The following is a 6,552-nucleotide window of genomic DNA, read 5'->3' as shown; positions in this document are numbered from 1 at the left end:
AGAAAAAGACAAGAAATTGGTATTGAAACTCCTTGTATGTGTGCTACATTAAGTGGTAGTTACACTTTGGTTGAGCAAAATACAGCATTTGAGTATACTTGTATTTACAATTGTGCACCAATATTTTCGTATCACTAAATTAATTTTTTACTTCAATTGTTATTGTGAAAAATCTTAAGATTAACACAAAACTAACACAACACAAAACATACGGTAAACGGAGAGCATGCGTTCATTATAGTATTTGCTGCTGCAAAATCCTGACACCATTAGATATTTCTAAAATATCACCAAGTTTGAGTTTCAATATTACTGCCTGGCACTATATTCACTGTTCCACACTTAGATTCCAGACTAGCTTATTCAAATCTCACTACTCTCCTTAAGGGCTTTTCCTTACTGTTTTTCAATCCTGCCCACTCCTGTACTCACAGGTGGTGTCTATTCAGAAACAGTATCAAAAGCCTGCCCTCCAGCCTGGGCTTATAATGTAGTAGATGGCTGATATGCTACCAGTATCTCAGAAACCCAAGCTGCACTGCTTTTTCCTTGTTCATGTGATGTAAACGTGCAGTCTGACAATTTTGTACTGACGTCTGATGTGCACAAACTCTTTCTGTTTTCCTTTTAAGTGTGGTGCTAAAGTTATAACAAATTGCTGTTGTACTGCTGTGAAATTACAGAGGTTTTGAAGAGGCCTGTCAAACAGGTTAACTTGCTTGTCAAGAAGTGCAGATCCTTTAAGACCAAACAGGTCTGGTCAAGCAAGTATGTGTATAATAGTATAACTTTGCAAAACTGTACTTAAATGTTATCAGCATTTTCAATAACCATGAAAAGGTTTTCAAGGTTTCATACTGGACTCAAAAGCGGATTCCAAGGATTCATGCAGTGGCTGCATTGTTTGCAACAGTTTGAGATTTGTTTAGTGCTATGGCTATCATTTGTTGATTTTGTCCCAGCAAAATGAACAGCACAGATATACCTCCGAAGCAGATCAAATAAATATCTGCAGAATCTGACCGTGGCATTACATCTTTTGTATTCATGAGTATGTGTATGTGTGGCCTGTTTTATCTTTTGCCTGTTTTGTGTATGAGTTTGTGTGCGAGTAAAGCCTCTTGTTTGCTTTCCTAAAAAGGTCCAAAGCCTGAGGCAACAAAATGCTGAATTTCAGGTTCTCAAGTCAGCCACACACAAACTGTCCCTCCAACTCCCTTACCCTGCATATCTTTTTTTTGTTCCTTCAATAGATCACTATTGCAGTTTCACTGCCACTGCTGTATATTTGTCGCTCTTAATAGTGTGTATAGGGACATGAGCAAAGGTTACCCATTCAGAGGAATCTTCTAGATCAAACATGTTCATCCAGTGCTCACTCTGTGATTACTCTAACCTATAATTACTCTTCAGCTAGTATGTTTGTGTTACATAGCTCCACAGCTGTCAGAAACTTGCTGCTGCAGGTCTGGATGTTTCCTATGATGCCGCCCCCCCCCCATTATTTATATATATATATATATATATATATATATATATATATATATATATATATATAAAATACTATAATATATATATAAACACTGCATTATGACTTTACTGAAATTGCTCATATTATTGAAATTCACCCTCATATGACCAGAAACGGAATGTTTCCATTCATTAGTGCTGTTTGTGGGTTCAGGAAATACTGTGCTGGTAGAGTTTGAGACTTTGAACAGTATATTACCTTGCCTCTTATGTAACTTTTTTGGGTCTGTATGATGTCAGTCATTCAAAAAATGTTTAACCTATTACTCAACAATTAAGATACTAACCCCATTGCCCATTGCCAAAAAATTGGGACATTTTGTAAAATGCAAAACAAAAATTCTAACCCTGACCCTGCATAGAGAAATTTATTACAAGCAACTGATTCATCTGCCACATGACTGCTGTGTGGAGGTGTGCTAAACCGCATTAGCCTAAAAGTACACAGATAAAAGTCCGAATTCACTTTTTAACTCTCATTCAAGATCTATGTAATGTGGTATTTACTAGTAGCAACTCTCATTTTACATATGAGATAGAACAGTATAACTAGTAACAATAAAGGTCTGCATAGTCATAAAGTAATTCATGAAGCCAATACCACTAAAGTTAATTTGTTGAGTAAACATAGCATTTTCTTCTCTTGAAATAAAAGTTAAATTAAAATAGAATTGTATAATTGTAAGAATTTGGCATCAAACTGTTATACTAATACCACTTAACCAATAGGTACCAATAGAACTTCCTTGTTCCGTTAATATGTCTGATATTTTTCATACATAATTGTGTAATTGATGTAAATTCACCACCATTCAGTTCTAGAGATACTGTACTTTAGTCATTATAAACATAATTTTAAAGGTAATTATTTAGAAAAAGGAAATGTGACTGCAACTCTTTTAGAATTATTAAAATAATACGCATTCTGACATAGATCACATAAAAATATGCAAGCATGCAAGTATTAACATTATTGCCCCACACACACTACATCCAACATCGTATTGACAACAGCGTCCTGTTGTCCTAAGGGACAAAGCTGAAGTACGTGGACTTGGCAGCTGAGGTGAGGGAATGCGGGTGGCAGGCACATGTTAGACTGGTCGAGATATGTCTTAGGGTATTGGTAGCCAAATCTGCCACAGCCCTGCTTGTGCGTCAGGGGCCGGAAACTAAGGGCAGCTTTGAAGGGGTTATTAGAAACAACTGAAAGGTCTAGTCAGTGGCTGTGAATAAGGAAAATACAGACTAATTGGGGAAATGCACTGTAGAGGTGTGGTGGTTGGAGATGTAGCACGTTAAGATCACACTGAACTGGTGGCACTGAGAATGCATTAACCGTGCCAGTGGGGCTAGGTATGGTATGGTATGATGAGGGATATAGGATTGGAACAATAGAAATTGTGTGGCTGCCGGTAGGAAAAGGGTGGGCCCTATTTGAAGCTCTAATGGATTGGCATAGGATATTTTACATCTTATCTTGAGTATGATTACAGTAATGTACATTTTGATTAGTATGGCTGTATTTGTATCAAGAGATGTCGTAAAGGAGATTTTGAGGTCCATACAGGGTATCCTTTCATTCCACTATCAAAAGAGTGTTAAATTTGCACTTAATATCAGACAAGTAAATTTAAATGAACATTTACTTATTCTCCCAAAAAGAGACAGGGCCACCTTTCTTTCTCAACAGACAAGAAGCTGCTTGCTGACTACCTCTTTTCTCCAGAGTGAGATCGTATTTTGCATTTTTCAATTCCATTCTTGCCATGTTCTTTTTCTCCCCATCATTTTAGAGGTATGCCTGCTCTCTTTCTCCAGTGTGGCATCATCTACACCAGCAAGGTGGTCAGGAAAAAGTTCATCTCTGTACTTTAGATCATTTTACTCTATACTATTTTTTTTTCATGATTCTGAGAGGGGCAGGTTTTAAATGAGTGTATTGATAGCTGAAATATAATTCTCAGGTTTCTGCAATAAACACCACTGTTTATGACTGGTATCATCTTGGTTAGTCAAAAATATTTGGGCTTGTGTATATTCGACTTTTTTCAAAACTGATCAATCCACTTCATATGGCTCTCATGGCATTTTATGCCTACATAATTTAAGAGGTTTTTCCACATCCTCCCTGTACATGATGTATAAATGTGTTGTATGCTCTTTTCACTGTAATTCTGTGTCAAGATTTAGAGAATCATTCATTTAAACAGTTCCAGTGGCAGTAAAACTCTTCCACACTGTTGTAGTAAAGTTTGGCAATTATAAATCATATGAATCACAGATCAACTACAGTGTATAACACCATTAATCCCTACCACACACTGCAACACACCCTCACCCACGAAGGAGCCTGTGTGCTCATGTAATACAGTTCTATCAAAACCTTACTTACCATGTCAATGTGCAAACAGGTAAAAAATGTATCTAAAATAAAAAACACATAGCATAGGTTAAGTTTTGTGTCAACTTCCCAACCCTGTTAAGCCACATGCCATTGCATTTTCTGAAAACAAATAAAAAACACTTATGCAAAAACAGGTTCATTTGATGTGGGGAAAAATGTAACTATAAAGCAATTCCTGTTTTGAACTCCTACATAAACTGTAGGAGTAAACTGAATTACCTAAACTGGCTTCAAGGGTATTTATAATGTTTTGAGAGCAGAAGAGTTACTTGTATGATGCAACTAAGATTGCAGTCAGTTACAAGGACTAAGAAAAGAGGGGTTATTTGTGGTTGAAAAGTCACAAAAAGTTGTTTATTTTTGTAATATTCAATGTAATAAATGCCATTACTAAATTCTTTTTCATGGGTAGAAATTGGTCATATCAGTCTTGCTTTTCTTTTCCACATTCGCTGCAGTGTGTATGACAGCAGATGCCATCCATGTAATAAAGGCAGTTCATGATGAAAGGAAAATGTGCATAAGAGATGCATCCCCCCTTGGGTTGGGTTGCATTTTTTTTCAATACTGGTAACTGGTATACATGGTATATTACAGTGTTTGTAGGGGGTAATTTTACAAATATAGCAAAATACTGAATACACCATAAATGTCAGCAGTTTAGCGTGTGCTCATGTCCATGCTAACAAATATTGTACTTATTGTTCCAAAGTACCAGAAGTAAAAATGTGCAAGAATGTTGTGCTATAAAGAATACAAATCTTATGTTAATTTTAATACACAACTCAAAACCCCCAACTTTTAACTCAGTTAAAAGGCTGCTTATTTAGCTACATCTTCTGACTTAAGGTAAAGTTATGTTCAATTCAAAAACAATATTGTCTAACATAGCCAGAATAGATGTTCATTCATATCAGCAAGCATCTACACTTCAAGCTCTAACCACATTACTTTGTGGTTGTCTTTTATTGGGGTTGTATTTTATTATTATTATTATTATTATTATTATTATTATTATTATACGATATTTCAATTCTAAGGTAACTTAGACCAAACCACCACCAAACCAAATTGCGCCCAGTGATTCCGGGTAGGCTCTGGACCCAGCAAATCTATCAGCAGAGTCTAAATTTTATTTACCCCTACACATGCGCAAACACACACACATACACACTTGTGTTGGTATAGCTATAGATGTGAGGACCTTCATAGAAATAATAAATACTGTAGCTAATCATGTAAAGGACTGGCGCCCCCTCCAGGGTGTGTTCCTTCCTTTCGACCAGTGATTCCGGGTAGGCTCTGGACCCACCGCGACCCTGAACTGGATAAGCGGTTACAGACAATGAATGAAGGAATTAATGAACTTTAATTACCAGCAATGCAATATATTGTTTTATTTATTTATTTCAATGTTCGATCCCTTCCCCCTCAATAATTACAAAATAGCTCTATTATTATTTCTGGCTCAAGTCCTGATTTACATATAATAAAGAACGAACTGCTTTTTCCCGCTGTTAGTCACCTTCGTTTTTACTGTATTGTAGTTTGTAGACGGTGCCTTAATTATTGCGGATATGGCGACAGTCCATAGAAACCAATGTTGGATCCCGAAAACAATAATTTGCAAGTATTCACCCATTTGCATGCACCGTTCGAGAGCTATTGAAGAAACAATCCGAATATGCGAATATGAAACTTATTTTATCGGAGTCCAGAACTCCTGGTCCCACAGTCAATTAAACAATTTCTTGTGGAGTCATGTACAAAGACATTACGCATCACATTCACCTCGTCTGGTGATGTAAGAATAACTGAACACTTAACTCCATCAATCAATCAGATTTTATTTATATAGCGCTTTTCACAACAAAAAGTCGTCACAAAGCAGCTTTACAGAGATCCGGGTCCAAGCCTCCTATGAGCAAGCCAGGGGCAACAGTGGCAAGGAAAAACTCCCTCAGCACACGAGGAAGAAACCTTGGAAGGAACCAAGACTCATACGGGGAACCCATCCTCCTCGGGTCGACACCGGAGACACAATAGAGAACAGAAGTAAAAACTCCATGTTTTTTTGCATGTATTTTCCACCGAGTGTGCGTTGCCCTGCCCTGACGGGATGATTGAGAGGCGTGTACGTTTATGGAAATGAAAAGGCAACCTGCTCTGTTTGCATTTTTTATATTTTGAAGACGGACTGAGAACATTAGGGCTGATAATTATAAACGGGAGGCGCCATTTTCCTTTTAACATTTGAATTTTGCCATCTTTCTAGCATAGTTGTGAGTCTGAAAATTTCATTTATATATCTCAAATAATATGATATATTAATGATCATTTTAACACAGTTCATGCATGATTATAAAACATGTTCATTCAGACTGTGAAATACATTGTTATTTAAATGAATAAAGGTACACATCATTCAAATTGTGTAAATGAAATATCAACTGAAGTCTACCAAGTAGCAAATGTAAATTTAATATTGAATTAGAATTTTTACGTACGTGAGTGGGAAATTACATTCAAGTTCAGGATTACAATACCATTTTGAATATTACGTTTTCATTTTAATTTGCATACAAATATGCTTCCTTAGGTTATGAGCTCCACCT

This window comes from Hoplias malabaricus, chromosome 6, assembly GCF_029633855.1.
Source record: "Hoplias malabaricus isolate fHopMal1 chromosome 6, fHopMal1.hap1, whole genome shotgun sequence".
Taxonomy (NCBI): domain Eukaryota; kingdom Metazoa; phylum Chordata; class Actinopteri; order Characiformes; family Erythrinidae; genus Hoplias; species Hoplias malabaricus.
Note: the sequence above shows the minus strand (reverse complement) of the source record.